Source organism: Phodopus roborovskii, unplaced genomic scaffold (genome assembly GCF_943737965.1).
Source record: "Phodopus roborovskii unplaced genomic scaffold, PHOROB, whole genome shotgun sequence".
In the NCBI taxonomy this organism is placed as follows: domain Eukaryota; kingdom Metazoa; phylum Chordata; class Mammalia; order Rodentia; family Cricetidae; genus Phodopus; species Phodopus roborovskii.
The window spans coordinates 222,430-248,718 of NW_026125937.1; the positions used below are offsets into that span (position 1 = coordinate 222,430).

Consider the following 26,289-nt stretch of genomic DNA (forward strand, 5'->3'; position numbering starts at 1 on the left):
TCTCTAGGTATTTTGTATTCTTGTGGTCATCCCCAATTCTATAGAGAAATGCCACGATGCCCACAATGTTGAGGCATAAAGGGTTTGAGTGCACAAAGGACTGTAAGACTCATGCCGTTCTCTGATCTGCTTAAAGTAATTCCTGCTATATCATTCTCTTTCAAATATCGTCATCTTGTTTGGATTTAATAGGGGGACAAAATCCTCTACGTCTTTGAGGATTCATTAAACCAATGCAGTTGCTCCCTTTGTCGTCTTAAAACATTTTTAAATGATTTAGACTTAAATAAATGTTGATGATCATTAATATTGTTGATTCATACTTTTTATTTATGGGTCACTAACCACGTGTTTATCATGTCTGTAACTCCAGCTTTTACACAGCCCAGTATCCATCAAACATTAGGTACATAATACGTTAGATTAATATGTGACTCACATCTTAGTTGGAAATGTTATTCTGTTGCTGGACTAATTTTGTCTTTGCTAATGTCCTGCCTTGGGAGCACCATCTCTGACCCAGACCATGATCTCCTGGGACATATTAGGGTGGTAGCTGGCTGCTCCTTCCTCATGTCCCTGTTTCCATCACTCAAAACACTTTCCCTCTCAGGGCTCTGCTCTTCTCCCTTTTTCATCACAATGTCTAGAATGGTCCCTAGCTCTCCTGGAAGCAGCAGGGTTCCCTACTCCTTAGGGCCTTCCCAACTCGCGTGAGCGCTTACACACACACACACACACACACACACACACACACACACACACACACCTCGCTTCTAGCTCCCCAGCCTTCTGTCACCCCGCACCGCCCACAACCACGCCCTCCCCCGTGGGCGAGATCACCTGTCCCTCCTCTGCCACCGCCTCCTTGGGTACCCTTTCGCCCCCCTCCTGCTCCCCTTCCTCCGCCACCTCCTCCAAGCCCTCCCCTTCCCCGCCTCCTCCCACCCCTTGGTGTATATAGTAAAGGCCAGGCGCTGCACGCAAACACACACTCGCCCAGACACAGGCACACACGCACAAGCACAACCGGCAGCAGCAGCGGCGGCGGCGGCAGCGACAGCGACAGCGGCTTGGTGACAGCGGCGGCGGAGGCTCCCACTGCTGTGCACCCCCTTCCGGCGGCCGGCGGCGAGGCCAGACCAAGAGAATTCCCACACCAGCGACCACCCCGTGGCTTCCTGGAGGCGGCGGCCCCGATCGTGAGGTAGCGGCCACGGCGCCCTGGTGCGGGCCGGGGTCACCCCCGCCCTCCCCAGGAGGACCTGCCGCCGGGACGCAGGGGGTACACTGGGCTGGGCGCGCCTGGCGGGGCCCGGCACCCGGGGAGGGGCCTGCCTGCTCCCGGGGGCAGGACGGCGCCCGAAGGCCAGGGCCAGCGGGAAGGGCTGAGCGAGGGCGGGGACGCGGGCCGAAGCCACCACTTGTGCGGCTCGCCCAGGCCCGGCTCCCGCTAGCCGGCGCCACGCACTGGCCGGCCCGGCCAGGGACAGTCAGGAAGGCGGCGCCGGTGGTGGGGTTGGGGCCTCCCGAAGTGGGTTTCGGGCCACCACCCGCTCTGGCACTGGGTACAGAGGGCGGCGCGCGGCACATTCCGTGCTCGGGCACCGCACCGGGCTTGTCTCGGTATCTGCCATTCTGCCCCAGCCAGGAAAACCCGGCGCCTTCCAGGCCCTTCGAAAGATGGATTCTGTTGACGTATCTGGCGGCCCTGGCGAGCCGGGTGGAAAGTTGGGTTTTGCCAGATAGTGCTGGGATCCTCTTTGTGCCGCTCAGCGAGTCCCGCATCCCGCTGGAGCAGGGTGAGTGCGCGTCGGTGCCCCAGGAGCCCCTGTGCACCCCAATGCCCAGACCCGGGGTGGCCGCACCAGCTCAGGCTTTCTGCCATGTTAGGCACCAAGCAGCGTTCTCGCTGCCTTTTTTATTTTTATTTTTATTTTTAATGCGTGCATTTCAGTGGCGCCTTTTGCTGCGGAGGGAGTTATTGCCTCTCTGCGCGTTAGCTTTTTTTCGGGGCTGGGGGTTGTGCTCTGTGTGTTTGCTTGTTTGCCGTTTAAAGCCCGACTATTGTTCAGGATAAGCTCCGCCTGGGTGGGGAAACAGCATCCCACCACAGTTGTTGGCGAGGGGTCGAAATGTTGCCAAACAGCTGCTGCTTTGTGTTTCCCTATCCGAAGTCCGTGGAGTAGGTTTGGGGCGCGACGGATGGGTGGAGAGACAGATAGGGCATGAAGGAAGACAGTGGCTTTGGCAAGAGCGAATTGTCACCAACCCCATGACACTCAATCAGCCTCCCTTCTGACTGCCAAACTTTTATGAATATTCCTCTTGTGGAAGAGAGAAGCCTAATGAATTTAGCCCATTTTTAAAGGAGGCAACCCAGCTTTAACAATGGTTTGGGAACTTAATCAATGAGAAAGGGAGGGGAGGAGGAGAAGGCGCTGTCACCATATCGGGGATGTGGCTGCTTCTTGCAGAGTCAGGTAGAGGAGAAGAGGGCGGGTTTGTCAGGGCACAGCATTTGGGGGAACCACTTAGTAGCTCTTACCTGTATCCGCTGGTACCACGCACCCTTGTGCCCTCAACCTTCTGGGTTGCCCCGGACCTGGCAATTGGCTTGAGAGGCTGCTTGAGGCAGCAAGAGGGCCAGCCTCCCTCATCTGGCGTTTTTTTTAAGGATATGTAAATATTTTGCTGAGGATAAGTGACATCAACAGAATGCTATTTCACAGAGCCCGGGTGTGCAGCGATGATAAATAGATACAGCCAAACAAAGTTTTGATAACCGCGTATTCTCATGGCTCGCTCTGTTTCGTTTGGTCTTTGTTTTTGTTGGTTTAGCATTATCTCGAAACCTCTGCTGTGATCCCTTTATTTAGCCAATTTTGAGAGGTTCTCTTCAGAACACAGAGAAAAGCAGCCAGAGGGGAGAAAACAGTTCTTAGCCTCTTCTGCATCAGACAAGATTTTCTTTGCTTTCCCGGGGGTTTCTCTCCCACCGTTTTCTAGCTGTCTTTCCTTGTATCCTTTTTAATCTTCGCAATTGTGTGCAGGTGGACCAAGAGACTTCTGTTAACTTTGAAACGTGTTGCGGCAGAGCCTTTGTTACAGTAGTATACCAGGGGGACAGCAAAGAGGCTGGTGGGCAGGGAGCCCCCTCCCCAGAGTGGCTCTATGCACCCACTCCCTGTCTTTTCTTCCCAAAAGGGCAACGGGGAGAGCTGTGCCACTTGCAGAAGCAAGCATGGGCCCGAAAGCACAGAATCAAGCCTGGACCTTAGGAGCACAGGGAAGCTGCTCCCCAATTCCAGACAGCCCCCAAGCCGCCAACAGATACACTGTATTCTGCCAATGGCTATTCCTTTCTCAGCCTGACAGATGCCCACTGAATTCATGTCCAAGGTGGCACTTTGAGTCATCAGATAGAAACTTATGGGGCAGGGAGGCACTGGCTGTCTTGGCACCAACTCAGGGGATCATTCAGGCCTACCAAAGGGGATCCTTTATTATTCAAAGAATCCAGGGCCACCTGCAGAGACGTTTGGTTCAGCGAAACCTGCTCGCCCCTGAACAAATGAGAAAGCTGTTTCCCAGGCGGTGCCATTTCCTTGCTTGAAAGCAGGTTGATGGGCACTTAGGCAAGAAATATAAAACCAACTACAAAATTTTAATCCGGAAAACATAGGCAAAACAGAGCAGAAAACAAAACAAACAAAAAAACAAACAACCAATCAACAAAAAATCCATAGGTTTAGAAGTGTGTGAGCCAGTGTGGCCTGGAGTGCTCCAATGCCAGATGCGGGAAGATTCTAGCTCCAATGACCCAGGGATTGAGGAAAGTACTGGTCTCCCAAATCCCTTGAGCTGAAATGGAGCTATTCTGTATGTGCAGACAGCCAAACACATGGTGTACTCTGTAGCCACAGGAAGAAAATAGCAAGTGTCTGTTCTCTGGCTCCTCCCCTATCCTTAGATTAGTGGGGAGGAGGGAAGTGGAGGGGAATAAATTGGAAAGGAAGCTAACATTTGTTCTTGCCCTGTCTGCCAGGCGTTGAATATGTGGCAAACCTTCTCAGTGACCCTGTGAACCCAGTGAAGCATTATTTAGCAGATAATTTTCAGAGAAATTGTCGGTCCTGATTTGATTCCAGACTTTGCTGTTATGATTTAAAACACATTATGTCTTTCTGCCCCTGCTCAAAGCCCCTTATTTATTTCTCCCAAAGGCCAGAGTCCTCAACCCATACCTCCTTCATAAAATATGGTACCTAACTAATGTGTATGTTTGGGGGGGGTGCTATTGGACCTGTGTTACACACATATGTACCAAGTAGATCCAAACCATTTCCTGACTACTTCAGATAGTGCCCTTTCATTTAAGAACCCTAACCTACTATTACTAGATAAATGAAAGTTGAGTGACCAAATGATGAAGTCTATGGAGTGAACAGTGGTGGAGAGGGAGCTATAAATCATTGTCAATGGAGAATGAGCAGGAGAGATCCAGAGGTCTGTGTGTTTGATGCAGTCTCATAGCTTTTAGGGTCATGCTCCAGTTTGAGCCCCACCCTCAGGAGCCCAGTGTTAATTCTTTCAACACCTATATGAGATCATGAGGCCAGAATTATTAATTGCATTATGCAGAGAAGGGAACTGAGATGACCAAGGTTCATGGTGGGACAAAATGGTAGGTGAAAGAGTTTTTATTCTTTACTCTCGAATATTAACTAAGTATAAGGGGGGGGATTTACTATGCATGTCTCTGGACCTCCTTCCAATCATATGATAGCCTTTAGACCCTAGTTATTCCAGAGCCACCAAAGTGCTAATATTTGAATCCAGAAAGGAGGGGCTTCTGACTGCCACTCCTCTGCTGGGAATATGAGGAGGACCTCAGAGAATGAAGCTTTCTACGAGGGGCAAAGATGGATAATTTCACTTTCCCCATGCACAAAAGCCTGTGTGGGCTTCTGAATTAAGCTTGATTTGGGGATCAGGGTGACATCCTTGCTGTGGAGTTGGAAGCTCTTTGTTTTTGGAGAATGCCTCTGATTGCCACTTCTCCCTCGCACCTGATCATCTGCCTGGGTACCCATCATTCCATTCTGTCTGCACTCATGGCCTCTCCTTTGTGACTCATGATTTTTGATGAGCCTCTTGAGTCTACTGCTCCACTGTCCTTTGATGGCAGCTGGGAAGAAGGGCATTTTGGCAGCTACATTAGTACTTCTGGATTTCACACACGACCTTTCTCTTTCTTGCCAAGAACATACACAAAACACACATGCATGCATAGGCACAGACACAGGCACATGTAATTTGATCATGTTTCTGTATCTGATTCACCAAATTAGATTGCTAACCCGCAATTGTTATTGGAAGATGTACTTGGCTTTGGTGATTTTGTTTCACAGCCCCTGCCTTGAACAAACCAGAATAGCTGAAGTGGAGGGCGATCAACCAGCATTTGCCTAGAGCAATGGTGGCAGTACTGACTGGCTTCCTTGAAGCTGTGGGGCAGGCTGAGCAATGTGAACAATTGACCTGTTTTAGTCAGTTTGGGCTCCTGTAACCAAAATGGCTAAACTACATGCCTTTGGGCAATGGAAATTTATCAGTTCTAGAGCCGGGCAAATCCAGAATCAATTTGCTATCAAACTCACTGTCTGTTGAGGGCCTTTAAAAATTCATAGAAATGACTTCTCATTGTGCTTTCCTATGACAGAAGGCACGAGTGAATTCTTTGTTTCTCTCTGTTTCTATCTCTGTTTCTTCCTCTATCCCCTCTGGTGCTAGAGACTGAATCAGGGCCTAGTGCATGTTAGGAAAGTGTTCTACCACTGATTTACCTCTCCTGCCCTCTGGGGTCTCTTTTATGAAGGCCGTAATCTCTTTGATGAGCGCTCTAGCTCTACTCTCATGATCTTATCATTTCCTGGACAGCCCCCCACCCACTAATCCTATCACCTTGGGGATTAAGATTTTAACATACGAATTTCTGATTGGGGGACACAAACCCTCAGATCATGCACCTTTTTTGTTCATTTCTTAAATGCCCATTTTAATCTCCCCTGGGCTTCTAGAACACCCAAATCTTCAGTTTCAATTTTTATTATTATCATCACCTTGAGGAATTCCGTACATAGGAGAATTTTGGAGCACATCCTTTTTATGCCTTCCTCTCCCCATCACTCCCCTTCCCATGGCCTTTTAGCCTTTCAGCTCAGCACTAATAGGATTTCTTAATGGTCATGGAAACATTGTTTATGAGTATTATACAATACAAAAGCCATTGGTACACACAGCTATAGAATGCTTGAAAGGAAGTTTGTCCCAAATAAGGTATGCTCTAAATGTAGTACATGTACTGGAATTCGAAGAGTACAAAAGAGAATGCAAAATAGCTCATTTATCATTTGAAAGTATATTGTGACATCATGGTAAAATGATATATTGGATACATTGATTCAATGATACAAAATTAAAATTAATATTGCTTGTTTATTTTAAATTTTTAATGTGACTACTAGTATACTGTAGATTGCTTATCTATTTCTATCAGACACGAGCTCTGGAGCAAACGACCCACTAATTTCGTGGTGTCATAGCACCTGCAAATGTGCTGGGGGCTGGGGAGCTAAATACCTCTGTCTCCATGACAGATGGGAGGCCTTGTGCTGACTCAATAGGCACAGTAGCTGACATTAGATGATCATGATTTTCAGTAACTAAGGTGCCATTTAGGGACTTCCCCACCAGGCATGCCTGTGATCCTGCTCTGAAATCAAGGCAGGGTGGGGAACTAAAGGCGAGGCCAGCTTGAACAAAATGGCCTCTTCCCTTTCTTTTGGCTTCACTTCTTCACAGCACCCAGCCTATGCACTCATCCTCTCAAGGGGTTATCTCCTGCCTATGCCACTGATTTCCCCCCCACCTGTCCTAGTAACAGCTGAAAGTACTGTCTTTCTTGGGGATTTGTGCTAGGAGAATGATGTGTCGAGTAGACACCTTTGTGCTGAAAACAGGCTATTTAGGAGCTGGGGCCATCTTTAAAGAAGAAAAGATCCACACTCAGTCATCTTTTGACAGCTTCATGCAAGCAACAACAAAGACGTAGTTTCTATAAGGAACACGGGATTATTTAAAAGAAACCCAATATCGCATACCCCAATAGTACCACAGATAAGGCTACCTGAGGGAAGGAATCCCCAGGGGTGGGAGAAGGATTTCAGCTGGCACTTTGGGATCATCTCAGCCATTGCCATACATTCCTGGGCCCTTCCCTGGATGCTAGGCAAGGCATGAATAGATGGGAGAGGGATGGAATAATGAACTTCGGATTGTGGTGATTTATAGGTCAGGCGCCTGTGGCTCTGGCTCCTGAGGGCGCTGCCCCCACAGGGAACCCTTGGCTGACCTCCTCAGGCTCCTCGGAAGGAGCTGGTTTTGTTTCCCATGGCAGAAGCAGACTGTTTACTGGAGCACAGGAAGAATCCGACATTCTGGCGAAAAATAATTCATTAACAGCCAGGGTATTACCAGTTCCCTGGAAAAGCTGCTCCAGCTGCACTAGAGCAACTGTTCTTTTTCAGCAACAGAGCAAGCCTTGCTGGCAGCCAAGACTGGGTGTGTTGGGGCGTTTTTTGTTGTTGATATTTTTGCCTTTGTATGTATGTATGGCCACTTTTGTCTTACAATCCAGAGAAAGAAACAGAGGTCTGGAAGAGTCCAAACGATGTATGTCATCCCACTTGTCTTTAGTGGTTCAGCTCCACAAATCTAACCTGAGTTGAAGAGCATAGGCTTTTTTCCCCTTAATCATTCCCCACCCACTAAGCTGGGATCAATGCAGACCCACGTGAAGAATGTTCACGAACTTAAAGATATCACAGCACCTGCTCTTATAATCCTTTGAGAACAAATTGGCTGCAAGGCCCTCCTCTACCTTCCCACCATCACACACACCAGGCAGAACTTCCTATCTTGGTCTTGTGGAATTCTTTTGCTACCATTAATTGGTATAGTAGGGCCACAGTATGTTATTCATCATTTGAGTTTTGAGGGCATTTGGACAGCTAGCCAGCATAACTGAGGCAATGAGCTGCATGTTTTGGTCACTAAAGAATGACTGAATCTATATGACTAAAATGAAATAATTACAGAAGTCTATAATGCTCTGGAAAAATTGGCTTTTAAGAAAGGATTTTTGTCAGTTTGTTTGTTTGTTTGTTTGATGAGTCATGCTCAGAAGGGTGTTTCCAGCTAGCAAAAAGGAAAAAAAATGGTGGGGGGAGAATGTCATAAGAATGTCATTTCTTTGTTTTAGTTTTTTTTAAAAGAAACAACCCTAATTGCATTTTAAGTGAGAGGCAATATATTGATTTTGGTTTTGTTTGGAACATAACTAGACAATCATTTTATTTTATGAGATATTAATTTCCACCCATTTAGACTTGTGAAACATGCATTTTAAATGCCCCATTGCCATAGTATTTCTTTACTGCTCCAATATACGGGGTGAGAATCTTTTTTATGTATGTGGAAAAACAGTACATAGGTCCTTAGTCAACATATACATAAACTAACCTTAGATTTTTTTAAGAAAGTAAATTTTTACCTTTTGTTGACTGCCTAGATTATGTGTGTTAAAAGCTAAGAATGTTTGAGCAGTTTCTCCATATTGCACCTATTGACATTTGGGGGCAGGCCAGTCTTTATTGTGGGAGACTGTTCTGTGTACTGTAGGATGTTCAGAAATCTTCCTGACATCTATTCGCCAGAGACCAGTAGCATCACCCCTTCCTCTATCCTGAATCCTGCCAAATGGCCCATTTGTGTCAAAAATCACCACAGTTGAGAACTGCTGGTCTAGAGCAAAATTTAATAAGTAATTTTTGGTTTTCAGAAAATTTAATTTGAAATAGCCAAAGACACAATATCCCTCCTCTGAATCCTATATATACAATTCGTAGGGGGTTATTAATTACAGTTGGTAGTGGGTCATGTGCCTGATTTAATTGTGGAAGGATCTATATGATTTGTAAGTACTGAGGTGGGTATAAAAAATTTAAAGGCAGGCAATTGACTAAGTCACAGGTAATTAGAGAGCATGTTGTGGGAACTCACAGCTTTTCTTCCTGCTACAACAGACTTATTCTCCCTAATTATTTTTCATAAACACCTGATTCCAGGTATGACATCAAAGCCACTAGACATCTTCAACTGTCAGTCCCTCCACTGTTATTTTTCCTGTAGCAGCTCAAGTCAGAGCCAATGGATTTAGCCCTTTAGTGGACTTAGGAGCACTTTGATCCACTAGACACATTTCAGACTGTAGCATCCTTTTTGCCTGTGTTTTCTGGTATTCTTTCCAGTGGTAGAAAGGTGATGCTTTTGCCACAGTTCCTGGACCTTAAGATTGAGGTGGCCCACTAACCTTCAAATGTTTATTTCTGTGCAGGAACACCTCTGTTTGGGCAAATTCTCCAGGAAAAAGATGCCAGCAGAGGTCCTTTGGGTAGCAGGAAGAGATGACAAATTATCACAAAGACAAACCTCGAGCCACAATTTTTTTCCCTGTGGTCCCTTGAAAATAGAAATAAGAGACATGCATATTCTAGAAAGGTAATGTGGAGGTAATCCATGTCCTGCCCATATGTAGAAAGGGAAAGACAGAGATGTGGATCCTTCTTTATACAAGGAACATGTTCCCAGCTCACCCTAGCCATACCAGTCTTTTAGAGTGGAAAGATTGTACAGGTATACTAGTAGAAGGACAGGTGTTCAGAAAGGAAATCAGTGGAGGGAGGTGTATTTTGTAGCAACTCCAATCAGGCTGATCTTCCCCACAGAGTATCTGTGGTATTCAGAGTGTCACATAGAGAAGGACTACATGGCAGGCTTAGCAAGTGTGGGAGGATAAGGTGAGCATTTAGTCACTTGCCAAAGCAGCAGAGTCCACCTTCCATGGTGAGTCCTAGCTTCAATTAAAGAGTGTTTTGAGTCCTCCCTATTGTTGGAAAGGGAAAAGCAATAAGCTGGCAGTGATCCACAATGTGTTGGACCCAGGCAGATAAATAATTGATTTGCAGCAGGAGACACTTGGTCATTTTGAGCTGCCAGCACTTGCAGATCAGGATTTGGGTGATGGTTGCAGCACTGGGAGAGGAAGCAGGATCATAAATCTGGGCTTTGGAGGCTGGTGGCATGGTGCAGAGGCCACTGGGGCCTTTGGTGTGTGCTCCAGAAGCAAACAGACAGGTCTGAGTGGTATGTTGTTCTTCAAAATAATGGCAATGGAAATGGCTGTGAAAAACATTTAGACCCTTGTCATAAAAATGCAAACAGTCTTCCTGCTATAGGAAAAGGCTAAATAAACTCTATTGCAGCTGTATTAAGTAGAAACAGATTTGAAAATGGTGAGGGTTTTTTTTTTCTTCTGAGACACTTATTTATAGCAGGTTGGGCAAAGGCTGCCACTATCTTTTGTGACTCCGGAAGAGTGTTTTCCAGATGGTCCTTGATGTTTTTCTCTTTATTAAGCTTAGCTGAACATGCCTCACTTGGGAAGGGTCATAGAAACCTGTGTTATTATTTTTTTTTCAGATCACAGAAGCCATAGCTAAGAAATCAATGGATGGGAATGGGCTGAACCTGCACTGATGAATTTCCTTTTGCATTTTATAAATGAAACAAGACAAATGTCAAGGAACGCTCCAAGTATGGATGCTCTTTTAACTATTTATAGCAGGGCTTTGAAGACCATACCAGGCTATAGTTCCTACTAATTTGCATTTATTTTTTTCTAATACATTTCTCTCCTCTTTGCTAAAACTCAGCAATATTGCTGTTTCCTTTCCAAAATCTCATCTGAGAAATATATGGATACATTTCAGATTAAGCAATTAGCTCTGGCTGCAATTTCTCTTCATGAAAAACAAACCCCACTAACCCTTCGCACTGAATATCAAATTGTTAAATGTGAAAACACCAGTGTGAGATCATTTTTAAGATCTTTTATGGCTTATAATGATTTTTTTAATTTGAAGAAGAGAAAGAGGATTCTTTTCTGTCCTTCTAGATATGACACCCCACTCCAGACCCTCCAGCTTGGTGTCCACTCTTAGTAGCTAAGTAGGTGGACCTGAGGTCAGCAGAACTGTCCGTTTTTCTTAGTGTTGGACTCTTTTTATGATGGATTAAGATAGCCAAATGGCATTTAGGTTTTCACATCTTTATTTAACAAAGTCAAAAGCTGTCCAATTCTTATGTCTTCTATTTTTGTGTGTATGTACACCTGTGAGTGTGAGGCATGTTCACACGTGTGAGTGTGTGCGTTTCTGTATGCATGCATATGTGTGTGTTATTGCCAGAAGACAACCTTGGCTGTTGTTCTGCCTTGGCTTTTGAGGCATACTTTCTCCTTGACTTGAGCTAATCAGGCAAGCAGGCTAGCTGGACAGTGAGCCTTAGGAATCCCCAAGTCTTTACCTCTCCAGCACTGGGATTACAAATGCACTCCACCAAGCTCTGCTATTTTAAACTGTGGCTTCTGGGGATCACACCAAGGTCCTTGTGTATGGGCACTTTACTGACTGAGCTATCTCTTCAGCCTGTACAATATGTATGTATGTATGTATATATACATACATACATATACATATATATGTATATTGGATTTTTATGTATATATGAGGGTATGTGCATGTAAGTGAATATGCCCATAGAAGCCAAAGGCATCAGATCCCCCTCAATGTGGTGTTACAGGCAGTGTGGGCTGCCCACGGTGGGTGCTGGGAACCAAATTCTGGTCCTTTGAAAGAGAAGTACACTCTCTTAACCCCTGAGCCTTTTCTTCAGCCTCCATCCTCCTTATAAAAACTAACTGCTTATCTACAGTATTAAGAAGTCTGGGATTCTCCCCAGGAGATAGTTTATCAGTAAGAGTAGTCTTCGTTATACTTCCTGAACCAGGAAAGAAAAACAAAACAAAATAAAATATGAGCAGGGGTTCTGGGACTGCTCCTGCAAGTCCATTACTCAACTCTGGCCCATAGAGAGCTGGTTATTCCCAAAACCCATATGAAAGATGGAGTTGCTTCTTCGGATGAATATGAGGACAAAATTGGCTCATCATACACTGACATCTGAGCACACATCTTTCACCCTTATCTTTGGCTTCTAAATGCCAGCATTGCTGCCAGTTCCCATGGGCTTAAATGTCCTTCACCTTCTCTTCAGCTCTGTCCACCACCACCAGGAATACAAACTTCAAAAGCATGCCCCCTGGCCTGGCCTCTGCTCTATTCTGACTGATTTGTGTTTGCTCTCTTAACTGCTGTTCCATGGGCCTGTGCCAGCTTCCTTTTGCTAAAGGGCTTCTTGGGTAGTGTCTTCCCAACTGAAGAATATGTACCTGGTGTGTTAAAATAAAACCTCACACTTGATGCTCTCTTCATTCTCCTCACCACTTCTCCTCATGAAGTCCTGACCAGCCTGCCATCAGGTGTCCTGTTAGGCTGTATCCAGGTTTGTACAACTGTCCCGGGCTGGGTTACATTTAGCGTATGTGCAAGTCAGGTGAAAAGAATTAACTAGAATGCCTCAGGATTTCTCAGGCGTATTTCTAGGTAGGAAACATCCCTGAAGTTGGATGTCATTACATTGACTGTTCCAGGTATTGTGGGGCTTAGTGACAAGAAAGACGGAAAGGTTGGCAGACACCAAAAGAGGGGGGAAGAGGAAAAAAGAGAGGAGGAGAAGGAAACAATGAGTGAAGGAAGGAAAACAAAAAGCCCTTCATCCCCTCACCAAATGAGGTTTTCTAGCTTCAAGAATGACTAACTGCAAATTTCTCACTCCTCTGAGTCAGGATGCCACCTTTTGGGCCTGCTTCAGCACGGCACTCTTGCTTTGTCCTGTCAGTGACAGCTGCTTCCACAAGAAATTTGTGATAGAAGCATTGATTCTACCCTTAACAGTGTGGACAGTTCAGAAAAATCAGAAGAGCAGCAATATTCCCTGCCAACTACCAAATTCCTGCTGCAGGCTGGACAGTGGTACCAAGTGATTTCAATGTTACATCATTTCTGTTAGGTTGCTATTTGAAACCCCATTTCACACAGTAGCGCTTGGGGTTCAGGATCCCATGACCCTACTCTAGCTCTCTGCTTTATGTGGCACGTTGAGTCTTCCTCCCTCCTGATCCAGAACAGTTCGTCCTTTCCTGGGAGCCCTCTGTGCTCTAGTGGGCATTGGAATCATTCCTCACCCCCACCCCATGCTGCAGATGGCAGTAGGCCCTGGCTCAGAGCAGCTGAGAGAAGCTTCCTTCCTGCTGTTGTGCTCAGCAGCTGACCCCTCTTCTAGTTCCACCTTTGAGTGGCAGCTGAATTAGATGACTCCCTTTGACAACTGTTCTAGAAAGTATTGGCTTTTCTGTGGGCAGCTTGGTGAAGGGGGTGTTGTGGAAAGCCAGGCACAGGGTGAAGGAAAAGATAAGGTCTCTAGGAATGGCCTGAGCACCATGGTGACTCAGGGCACACCTTGCCAGTGACCCATTTGCTGTCCCATCTGCTGTTGTCTGTGATCAAATGGGGACAGAATACTTAGCTAGGAAAGAAGATGAGTGAAGCCAATGAGACAGATAAGGAAAGTGGGTTTTCCTCCCTTCCCCATTAGTTCTGCCCCCTAATGACAGTCTGTCCTTTGCAGAGGGCAAAAGCTCCAAGCCCTGGGGCTAAAAGCCGGATGTGGCCTTGTTGACTCTTGATCAACAATATTTTGAACAGTACTGGTTTGAACAATACTGAGGCTGTTCTTTTAAAAATTGACAGGTGGAAACACAGTTTCTTATGAAAAGAAGTGCTAAAGGCATTTAAGAACATGGAAGCAATGTGGAACTATCTTCTTTTTTTCTACGTATGCACAATTCTGTTCTCCTTTTTTTCCCCAAGAGGATTCATGCTTGCTTGCTTTCCTCTCTGTGTCTTGCCCTCTGTTTTCTTCTTTCTTTCTTGATTTTGGTTTTTGTGTTTTGAGAGTAGAAATCATGTGTCATTCCTGTGGCTTGGTCTCTTCCCAACATTCATTCTCTTGAGCCAGGCAGCACTTCATAAAGCCCCTTTGAATCATAATCTCTGACAATCCTGCTTTTCCTGGCTCCTGACAATGTTCCCATAACATCTAGGTGCAGATAGCATGTCCTCAAGGCCTCCTTTCCCTTGTCATAGGGTGTCAGTCTGTAACGAGTACGGTTTTTCTGCCTGCTGCCCGGTCTTGTCCTGCTACCACGCCACCAGCCCCAAATAACACACAGAGACTCTGTATTTGATACAATACTGTTGGCCCGGTTACTTGTTACTTATCGGCTAGCTCTGCCTTTAATTATTAACCCATTTCTATGTATCTTCACATGGCCTTCTCTTACCGGGAGGCGGCTGGCGTCCAGCTCTCTCCAGACTCTCCATCTTGACTCCTCCTTCCTACTTCCTATTTCCTCCTTGTCTCCTAGTCCCTCCTATCTTCCTTTCCTATTGGCCAACAGTGCTTTATTATTAACCAGTATGAGAAACATATACAGAATGACATCTCCCATCATCTCCTCTTTTCTGTCTAAATAAAAAGAAGGGTTTTAACCTTAACATAGCAAAATATATCACATAACAGTTATCAAATAAGAATCACAGTTAACACTATTTAGTCCATTAACATTTAGCAAGATTTGAAGAAAATATTCCATCATCTATCATATATTTGTGTGTCTAAAGTCTAAGTAACTTATCTTTAATACTAAGGAAAACTGTAACCATAACTCTCTGTCTTCAAGTCCCTCAAAGACCACAGAAGGATAGTATAAACTCTAGAAATGACAGAGACAACTCACTGCCTGGTCACCCAAAGTTCTTTTGTAATCTTCCATCTTCAGCCCATAGGCCATAGTGTGTCTGGCAGACTCTTCAGCAATGCAGGAAACTTTAAACTGTCTTCTTGTATTGGCAGTTTATCAGTCACTTTTCTCTGTGTCCTACATACTGTCTCGCAGACTCTTCCATGAAGCAGGAACTCTGTAGCAATGTCCATCGTGAATCAGCAGTCACTTTTCTGTGGGCCCTGCATGTCCAGTTTATATAGCACAAAGTCAAACAGTCCAGACAAGAGCAGTATCTTGTCCAAATGGCTAGTCTTGCCATATTGGAAGCAAACTTCATAATGCATTTCTTCGATGTCCATCTTCCTTTCTGGTGCAGGTGGTATTACCAAGAGCAATTATGTCTCTCTGTCACAAAAACCCTAAACCACTTTAAATGCCATATTCTGTAGGTCTTTGAAAGGTTTGAAGAATTTCTATCTATCTCAAATACATCTCTGTGTATCTTGAAAAACCTAACTAACTTAACTCTAAGCTTTGACTATCATAGGTAATTATCTATAATCTGTACTACATTATATTTCTATATAAACACAATACCTAAACAAGAGGAGAAATACACATCTCACAAAATTGACATTAAATTGTATCAATAAATGAAAATCCATTCCAAAACAAAGTCATCATATCAATACCATAATTCCCTTTTTACCTTTAAAAATAATTGGCTGTGATCATTACCCATTTATAACCAAGTCCATTTACATGAAAACAAACATTTATAAACAATGTTTGGGAATTTGGGCGTCGTTCTTTCCAAACTACTTCCTGCTGACAGGGGGCGCTGTCATGGGGGGAATCCTAAGAAATCCTGGTTGTAGTCTGTGAGGCTGCTTTGTCCAAGCTGTTTTGAATGTTGGATCACCAGCGACTCTGTTTCAGGGGGCCTGGCTTGATCAAACCACCTTTGTCTGGAAGGAATCCACAGCTTTTCATTTTCTGTGGAAACAAAAATAGAAATCCTTTTCCCCAGTAACTTGTCCTTGAACTTAAATGTTGGAGTCAAAGCATTTTTAAAATATATAAGTTGAATTAATCCAGCAACATTTCCTTTATCAATTGTTGTTATTTTCTCAGTAGTCAAAGAATGCAGAGACAATACAATAGCATACAGTAACCAGATTCTCTCTGAGCTTTTCATCTTTACGTGGCTTTATTATTACTCTGTTTCTTTTACTTTTTATTTTTTGAGACAGCGTTTCTCTGTGTAACTCTTATCTGTCCTGGAATTCACTCTGCATACCAGGTTTACTTTGAAATCACAGAGATCTGCTTGCCTCTGTCTCCTGAGTGCAGGGATTAAAGGCGTGTGCTACAACACCCAGTTCCTCTTTGTCTCTTTAAAACCATTTTTCTTTTCATGTCTACGTATATTTTAAAACACACTGTAAACCTTTAGAGGTTTTTCTTAATATGAATCTGTCTTTACTGTAAATCTTTATCTTTGTCTGGCCACAAGTCTTTTATCTGGTAAACAACAACATTGCTAAAATGAAAGTCATAGCCGTGTCAGCCGCGGTTTATCAAAGAGGGCAGTGGGTACCTTTACCGCCAGCAAAGAAAGCTGTGCTCACCGCCTTGGTCTGCGCTGCCACCCAGAAAGCATGCTGCCGGCTTGGAGATGTGGTCACTGCCATTGCCATCTCTCATACACACCAATACATTGTTAGCAGAGTTATTTAAAAGCTGTGCGGTTTTTTGCCGCTTTTGCTGAATCAGGAATCTTTCCTTAAAGGAGCCGCACAATCTGCTTGTCTCTCGCAAGTAGAGTTCAACCAAGAAAAATGCTGCTACCAAGAAAGCTTGTTTGTCTTTGTTCTTTTGTTTCTAAAACCCTTTTTTAAGCTTTTGTTAAATTTTAAGTGGAAGTTCTTATTAACCACGTGGGCGCCATTTGTAAGGAGTACGGTTTTTCTGCCTGCTGCCCGGTCTTGTCCTGCTACCACGCCACCAGCCCCAAATAACACACAGAGACTCTGTATTTGATACAATACTGTTGGCCCGGTTACTTGTTACTTATCGGCTAGCTCTGCCTTTAATTATTAACCCATTTCTATGTATCTTCACATGGCCTTCTCTTACCGGGGAGGCGGCTGGCGTCCAGCTCTCTCCAGACTCTCCATCTTGACTCCTCCTTCCTACTTCCTATTTCCTCCTTGTCTCCTAGTCCCTCCTATCTTCCTTTCCTATTGGCCAACAGTGCTTTATTATTAACCAGTATGAGAAACATATACAGAATGACATCTCCCATCATGTCCTCAAGGCCTCCTTTCCCTTGTCATAGGGTGTCAGTCCCCATTAAATGATGCTAAAATGTGAAATTCATATGCTTTGGAGTACTTTTACCTTCCAATCATTTAATTCTGTGCTACCTGCTCATAAATGTCATCAGCCAGTGCAGACACACCTATGAATCTGAAGCCTGGCCTTCTCTAACCTTTATCACCATCATTCACTGAATTCCATCTACATCCAGCTCCCTCATGGAATTGTGGAGCATTTGAGATGTTTCTGTGCTTCCTTCTAATGTGATGCTTGCCTCTTTCTTTCTATGGAAGACCATGCTCGATGCTCTACCCTCTCAACTATCACTTTCCAACACTTCAGAAGCTGGAGCTGAAGGAGTCCATGTCCTCTAAATCCAAGGGAGATTGAAAGCACCTGACCAGCATTACTTATTAGAAACATCTTTTCCTTTGTTGCTAAGGAAACCAAGGTGGCCAAAGGGTGCATATAGAGTCACACTAAGAAACGTTTGCCAGGCCCAGATCATGCTGGTTCATTCTTGTTGGTGTTGATCAAGAATTTGAAGTTTGTCCTAAGCAGTTTTTTTTTAATTCTGGAAATTTTTATTTGTTTATTTTTGCCAGTTTTTAGCCATACTTTTTCCCCACTCCCCTTCTACTCTCTGCCCCCCACACTTCCAATTTTACTCAGGAGACCAATAGATCTACATCTATCACTAGGCACAAAACTCAAGTCCTAGGTAGTTTCAAGGAGGCCAATGACACTGTGTAAAGCATGTCTTTGGTATTTTTGGTGGTGGGGAATGAAACAGGGTAAAAGCTGGGGGAAAGGGTGTGTGTGTGTGTGTGTGTGTGTGTGTGTGTGTGTGTGTGTGTGTAACGAACAGGCCATATTTCTGTGATCTAAAAAGGGAGATAAGAAATAATGGAAGCAAAGTAATGACCCAGGGTGGAGGGGTGAGGGTTAAATCCAGAACAAAATTTAACAGGCTAACTCTGGACCTGGGGAATGGCTGGGAGCTAGAGTAAACTTACAACATCCTAGTTTCTATCTGGTAGGCCCTTTGGGCAGATAGTGAGTACCTGTAAAAACATCTCTTTCCCTCTGCAATCAGGAGTAATCTTAGGTTATAGCTCATAAAATCTTGTGGTGATCCATGTCATTCTTTGAGCCCCTAATTCTGTTTAAAATAATGATAAAACAAATGAATGGGTTGGAAGAGTTTTAAAACTACTCTGGGCCATAAGCAAATTGGACAAATATGTACAAAACCAAGATTACCTCTCATTATCAGCCTTAAATACATACATTTTTTTTCAGTAGGTCAGCCTCTTTAAAAGCTCAGGCATGTAAATAATTTTGCTGGTTTAAGCTTTGACCAAGCCCAGCTAATAAGAGGGAGTTGGCTGGTGGCCTACCACTAGCGTGACTGGCCATCTGTCCTATTTTTTTTCCCTAATTGAGAAAGGTTCCTAGGATATGAAATTTTCGGTTTCAAAATCCAGACAGTCCCAGCAAACCAGGATGAGTGGCTTATCCCCCACCCCCTTCCAAGAGAAGCATTGCAACATGGACAGCTGAACTGGGTGGGGCCCAAGGAATAGAGACAGTTCAGACTGGGGATTTGGCATAGTGATGCCACCACAAAGCAGAAAGGGAGTTTGGGAATAGGAAAGGCAGCAACACATCCCAAAACCTTTCACGTGTCTTCTTGCTTCCAGATGAAATGCTTCTCCTGAAATAGGAGTTGAAAACTCCATTCTGCTTCCCCAGTCATAAGACTCCTTGTTACCCGACCCTTCTGTGTCCTTGTTTAGACATTTCAGGTGAATATCAGGTTGAATGAATAAATGATTTGGATCCTGCCAGAGTCTAGGACTCTCAGATCTTTAATGAACACAGAAATATTTTAAACTGGACTCTGGGTGATAAAAACAGTTTCTTTATATAGTCTGTTTCTCCATCTTTGAACTCGTGTTTAGAAAAGACTTACTTTTGTAGGAGTACCAAAAACCTGGCTCATCATCAACATGTAGCCAAACAGATCTTTATTTCTAAAGTGACTGTAGTTCTCCGTTCTTTATAACTTTTCTGAAACCAAATTACAATTTCGAAGTCTTCAAAAGTTTCTCTTTTCCACCCCCATCACAACTATTTCTCTTGCAAAATGAACCTCAGTAAATAAATAGAAAACTCGCTGTAGATGGTAGGGTGAGGGACACTTGGGATAAGAAGCAAATGAAAGGGATTTATCTTCCCTTTGAGGCCTAGAATAAACTTCAATACATTCAGAATGCAGGAAAAAAAGTACAAAAAAGACTTTGCACATTTACTATAAAGAAATAACCATTATTTGAAAAGATGGTTATATTTATCCAAGTTTGAATGTACTCATGTATTTTAGTATCACAAATATCTTGGTATCTTGTGATACTCCAATATGTGAGTACAATTCTGGGGGTTATATCAGTTAAACATCAGGGGGAAAAAAAGTAAAATTAAAAGTACATCGGAGGGAGACAACATACTCATCTTGGAATATCAGTTCATTCTTCTGGTGGCATTTGAACCCTCCACAGTAGGAATAAATGGGGCAGTAAGTCTAGGAGCAATTGAGTTTAGAGAAATAAGAAAAAAGAGAAAATAAGAAAAGATGCAGAAAAAAAGGAAAAATGTGGTTCCTCTGCCCACAAAAGCTCCAGTGAGACTTCAGTCTTCAGAAAGACACAATCCTTTAGGTCACTACAGTGACCTAAACAGTCCTAAACGAGCCTGTGGGTGACAATGAGCCTTTTCACTCATCTGTGTATTTCCTTCTGAATTACTCTGTGAGGAACAAGCATTAGTCAGGGCAAAATTGCCTATAGTATATTCTTCCCTGGGCATAAAGGACACAGGGAGTGGAACCTTAAATAATAGCACTAGCATTTTACAAAGGGGTTCTAGTTCACATATAATTTCAAGAGGTCAACCTTTTTAAGTAGTAGGGCAACACAGCTCACTCCTCTGGCTAATGCTTCATTTTGAAAATATCAGCCATATAGATGGGCAAAGTTCTCAAAAGGATCCACCAGATTTTGGTCTACAATCCTGAAAGATACGTGCAGAAAAATACCCATGTATTACTAAGTGTACAGCTTGAAGAAGTCCTACAAACAGCATACCCATGTCACCAGCACCTCAGTATGGAGACCAGGGCTGTACCAGCCTCCAGAATTTCTGGATACCCTCTTCATCGACCTTGTCAACAGTAGCTTACATTCGTTATGCCACACACAAGAATTCTTTCATCGTTTTGTTGTGTTGTGTTGTGTTTTATGGCGGTGTCTCACACCATAGTCTTGGCTTTCCTAGACTTGCTGCAGTTTTCTAACCGCAGTATCTTTGGTGCTGGATTTACAGGCAATGAGCTACCACACTCAGTTGAGATTTTCATATTGTAATTTGGGGACATGAGTACTAAAGGAAAACAAAGTCTTCTCAATTTCTTAAAAGATGTGGAGAGGAAAGACATTTTGCAATGGTGTATTTCCTGGGGCTGCTCTGAATTAAGGCTATTAAGCTAGAAGTTTCCAAACGGGGCTCTTGCTGGTATAGGATTTGGGGGTGACTGGTCCTTAGTGCCTGGGATTACAGCCAGGCTGTCATCTGTTACAACCTGCTCTTCTTAAGAACCCTATCAAAGGGAGCCACCAAGCTTGCATTACCTGCCTTATCAAAGCCACTGACAGAGCCTTCAAAGCCACATGGCTGGAAGCACTGAGCACAGGACAACAAAATGGCCGATGGTGGCCCAAATGTATTGGCCTTTTCTAAAGCAAGGCAAGACCCTGTCCCTGAAATAGCATATCTGATATGGACATTTTCCCCTTACTTCCAAATGAGATTATGATTGATTAATTTCCCATCCTCACAGGTCTCGTCATATTTCTTGATGTGCTTTCTGCTCCTTTTTTTTTTTTCCTTACTGCAGGAGGCAAACAGCACAGAGGCAGGAATAAAGCAATGGAACATACATCGTAATGTGTCTGGAGCAGCATCAGAAAAGGACTTATTTGTTCTCCTGGGCTGTGGAGTGCCAAGTGATTGAATGCTCGCCAAGCTGTCAGTTTTATGAAACAAATTCCCTAACCTCCTTGGCCCAGAGCTTTGCTCAGTCTGAGATGGAAAAGAAATAACTTTTAATAGAAAACTCATTGCTAAAATCTAAGATAAGATTTCAGAGTTACTTCCCTCTTAAGAATCAAATGAAATATTGAAGCAAGCATGTGATGGCAGAGAAGGGACAAGCTATTTGGGAACCTTATTTTTTCAGTTCTTGGTTAACACACTGTTAATAAAAATATTTAGACTTTTGTGATGCATAATGCATTTTTATTCCTAGTGAGCTGGCCTATTTGTATACACAGATGTTTCCTGTGCTCTTTCTATCATAGCTGCTATTTGTTCTAAAACAATATTTTGAGCAGGAAACAGAATCTTATGTTAAGACCTGAGGCCCCTCACAGGCTCTGTTGGTTTGAGTAAGGATATTTCCATTTCTAGGTATAATACTTGATAAAGGTGGGGTGGGGAATCTCCTTTTATTCGAGAGTGTGGAAAACACTTTAATAATAAGCAAATGCAAGGAATGCACTAGACAGTTCTTCCCTTGCCTTTGAGATTAAATCTGACTGATCCATCCAGGCTAGTTCTTTGCTGAAGGGCTGCGGGCTTTTTCTGTCTCCTTTCTCACTTTGTCAAAGCCGCTGTGAGTAATGCATGCCCTTTCATCCAAATCATCCTGTTCAACTGAGTTTCAGGGCCTTTCCACAGCATTGTCCTCCCAGAGTCGCAGCCTCCATTCGGGCACCAAGAACGCTGTGGCAATGTGGCTCACCAGCTCTGTACCTTTGCTACTCTGCTGAGGCCATGTAACTAAATTAGAATAAAATGCACAGGCCCATGTGCTAAGGAAGGAAAATGAGGTTTTGCACATCAGCCTTCAAAAACAAAGAAGTGACCCTGCCTTAATTGAAAAATGGCAGAATGCCTTAATGAAAAGCCAGGCTCGGGATTCATTCCCTCCTATCTCCTCCTGTGGCTACCCTTGTGAGTAGATTCTGAAATGATAAGGCAGCGTGTTCAAATAAGATATCATTAAGTGTGACTACACAAGCGACACATCACCCTGTGTAGCAAACTTGCCAATGGAAAGGATGGAACACTAGAAGTCTCCCTTTCTGTTTCTTTGCAGATGATTCTCTTTAGTCTCTCAGCAATTTTTATGATCATAGGATTAATATGTACCTTTTTTTTTTACAAATTAAATATATAAAGAGGACAGGAGAAGAATATTATTCATGGTCTTGCCACCCAAAGATTGCCTTGGTCAGTATTTTTGCTTTATGTCCTTGGGGTCTTTGCCCCATACATATATCCTTTACCTTCTCCAAGAGTTTGAAAAGTATATCCTACACTTCAAAGTCTTCTTGTAATTAAATTGAGGTATTTCAAAACTCAGCTAATACACATTTTCCTAATGTTCAGCATGAAGGATAAAGCAGTATCTGGCCTGTTGCCTCTCCTGTGTGATCAAAATATTTAGCAAATGCATTTCCCTTCTATTGCCAACACCTTGATATTGTTGACTGTCAAATCCCTCAGCACCTAGAACAGTGCCTGGCACCTAGCAGTTTCTTAGTAAATGCTGGGGAATTAATGAATGGATAATGAGTTTATCATCACATTACTCACAGGATGCACATACTGTCTCCCTAGGCTGACCTCTTTTCACCATCCTTTACTATCTCTCCATAGCTGTCAGACTGAGCTGTAGCTGCCCCTTGACAGACTAGGTCTACTCCCTTTTATTTTCTATGTCATAAAGTAGTGGAAGGAGGCAAGGCCCAGTCTTTGGAGCTTGGCCTATCCAATTCTCAGATCAGCACAGAAAGAGACAAGTATTTTTGTCTGGGCCTCATTGATACCTCTATACAATAGGCAGTGGTGATGCCTGTCTGGCAGGATGACTAACCAGTATGCACAAAGCCTGCTTTACAGGAGGAATCCAACATCTGAAGCCACTAGTATTTTGCCTTCTTCCTAATGACAGAAAAGAGTGCTGGAGACCCTGGAGCATTGCCTTTCTCAACATACCCACTCATTTAATCTAACAAACATATGAAGATTTCTGGTGACCAAATTTGTCTCCATGCCAAATAAATCAGAGTAGCAAAGAACTGAAGGGTTTTTCTAATAATCTGTTTAGTGGCCCCCTGTTGTTGTTGCACATGCTTCCTCCACAGCAAGGCATCAACTGTCGTGTACCTGTGTGTTTCTATAGGTAATCCTCCCACCATTTAGTCAGTGTGCCTACCATCTTGGTGTCCTCAGTCTAGGACCCACAATGCCTGTCTCTATAGAATTATTCAATACATACCAACACAGTAGGTACATGAATGAATAAAATATATCCCATTTACATATCTTTCCCTCATATCAACTACCTATATGGACTTCATGAGATTTCCTAAATCCAATAAATAACTAAATAACTAAATAAATAAATAAATAAATAAAACAAAAAACAAAACAATGAGAAAAAAATGAGGCAACCAAAGCTTGGAATTATCTTGAGCACTTGACTATAATGTAACCCTGTGAACCAGAGACACCGAAGTATTGGGTCTGCTGAGTGCTGGCCTGAGTGGAAAGTTACACTCCCTCTTGGTTTTGATGATTAAGTCCATGGATTCACTGGGTAGTATATAAAGTTCTTTTGAGGAAGTGGTGGCAATGTGTGTGCCATACAGTTTTTTGTCTGCACTTCTATCTTGATTTATATGCATGCTGGCATCTCTTTCACACAAAAATCTGATGAGCTGGCACTTATTTTTGACATCATCTCAAATCTTTTGAAAGTCAGAGTTGGAGGCTAGCATTATTCTTTTAGGTTCATCTCAGATAGTGACAGGGCAACCTTGATAATAAAGAGAATTTCTAAAAGATATTTTCTTTGCTTTCTTCCAGAATAATAATTATAAAAAAGCATAAAATATTAGTAAATGAAAGAGCTAAGCTTCCCAGAGAAAAGACCTCCTTATATTATCAGCTTTTCTGAGACTGGCCACAAATTAACACAGTCACTGACATAGGTCTCCTTTGCCAGTTCACAGTGGCAGTGATTGATGGTTAGGTGCCAAAGCATAATTTGTATATCCCCCTTGACAGCCAGTTAGACTACCATGTAGTTGCAGGTATAGCGTGTGCCTGAGTTCAAACCAAAGAATGGAAACAAGAATAATATGTGCAAATCTGGTCCAATTGTAAATGCTTCCTAGGATTTCTTCCAAGCTCTTTCCTAATCTGCTGGCTGTCAGAGATGGAAAACAGTCTCATGGATATCATGGAAACTACTTTTAAAGATGCTAGTGCCTCTCTCTGCCTAGAGAGTGTCATTTCATGATGTAACTGTCTAATGTGTAGTACCTACCCTCCACCATTACTAAGCGTGAAATTAACTCCCATTAATGAACCATTACAAGTGGAGATCCATTTGTGAGATGGCTTGCCCTATCTTAACTAAGTCCTTATTGGGTTTTGTTTTTAAAATGGCTGTCCGTTTTTAAAGGCAAATGAGTTTATCATGAATTGTTGTATGTATGCATGAATCAAAAATTATTATGACAATAATGATCCTTTCACAAGTTATGCAAAGGTACCCTCCCTCATTTTATAGCTGTAGATACAACTCCAGGTCAAAAAGCACGGAGTATTGCCCACCACAGTTGGCACAGATAAGTGGAACTCGAGAGGCTTTTTGATGAGGCATTGTTAACAGTGGAGGAAAGGAAAGCACTTTGTCACATTCCCATGGCCCAAAGCTAGTAAATAGTGGTGTCTATTGTTGAATCTTCTCCCTGGCTTCAGAATAAAGTTGCCCCTGAGAACCAATAATCAAAGACATTTAAAAATGAGTTGAAAGCCCTAAGAATAAATGCTTTAGTCTTTTCTTGCCTTCCTTCCTTCTTTCCTCCCCCCCCTCTTCCTTCCTCCCTCCCTTCCCTCCTTCCATCACTCACTACTTTTCTCCTTTCCTTCCTTGAGATGGGGGTATTATGCAGCCCAGGCTATCCTTGAACTCACTATGTAACCAAGGCTGACTTTGAACTCCTAACCCTCCTGCCTCCAAGTGATGGTATTGCAGGTGTGTGATACCATGCCTAGGTCTTTTCTTTCATTCTTTTGAAGGAGAATCTCACCAAGTTTTCCAGGCTAGCCTGGAACTCAAATGTTTCTCCTGCCTTGGCCATCTAAGTACTGAAACTATAGACATGTGCCATCAGCCATAATATTTATCCTATTTTTCTGAAGGAGAAAGTATCATTATTTTGCTTTAAACAATTTCCTTGGACATTTCTATGTTAAGACTAACCAATCTGTGTCATGTTTGCTATGACTAGGTAACATTCTTGTGTACCAACCTGTGATAACCAGTATGTATTGACTGACAGGTTGTTTCCAATCTTCATAATGTAAAAGAGCTGTTACAAGAATGTTTGTATGCATATCTTTGGGCTAGATTCCTAAACGAGAAACAGTGTATTCTAGTCTGGTTTCCATTGATGTGACAAAACATTCTGACCAAAAGATCTCAGAGGAGGAAAGATTTATATGGCTCCATCACCAAGGGAAGCTACGGCAGGAACTCAGGGAAGGAGCTTGAAGCAGAAACCAATGGAGGGACACTGCTTTCTTTCTTGGTCCCCAGAACTTGCTCAGCTACTTTTCTGGAACTACCCATAGTAGACTGGACCTTCCTACACCAATGATCTATTAAGAGAATGTCCTACAAATGTGCTCATGGACCATTCTAATTAAGGCAGTTTTTCATTTGAGTTCCCCTGTTTTTGGGTATGTCAAGTTGATGATAAAACTAACTGGGACATTGTGGGTACTCTGAGAGACATGTGTCACACTGTCCTCTGTGTGTGAAGCCTTATTTATTCAGAAGAACCAGATAATCAACAGTTATAGGAATGGACTCAATAGATTTAGTTTTCTAAGTTGCAGTAACTAAGAACATTGGAAGAAAGAGTGTCCAGAATATCTGAAGGCTTCAGCTGTGTTCC

The 26,289-nt window shown here is 43.2% G+C and overlaps 1 protein-coding gene across 2 annotated transcripts in view; it reads left to right on the forward strand.

Annotated features, from left to right (window-relative positions):
• Window positions 1-1,029: 1,029 nt before the first annotated feature.
• The window catches only part of Rai2 (retinoic acid induced 2), a 63,118-nt gene continuing 37,858 nt past the window's right edge, over window positions 1,030-26,289 (forward strand). The window contains exon 1 of one of the 2 annotated variants that reach the window (XM_051179041.1): window positions 1,030-1,207. The gene's annotated coding sequence lies outside the window, so the exon portion shown is untranslated. Of the gene's footprint in view, window positions 1,208-1,602; window positions 1,803-26,289 lie in introns of those variants that run through there. The other variant, XM_051179040.1, reaches the window with a different exon arrangement.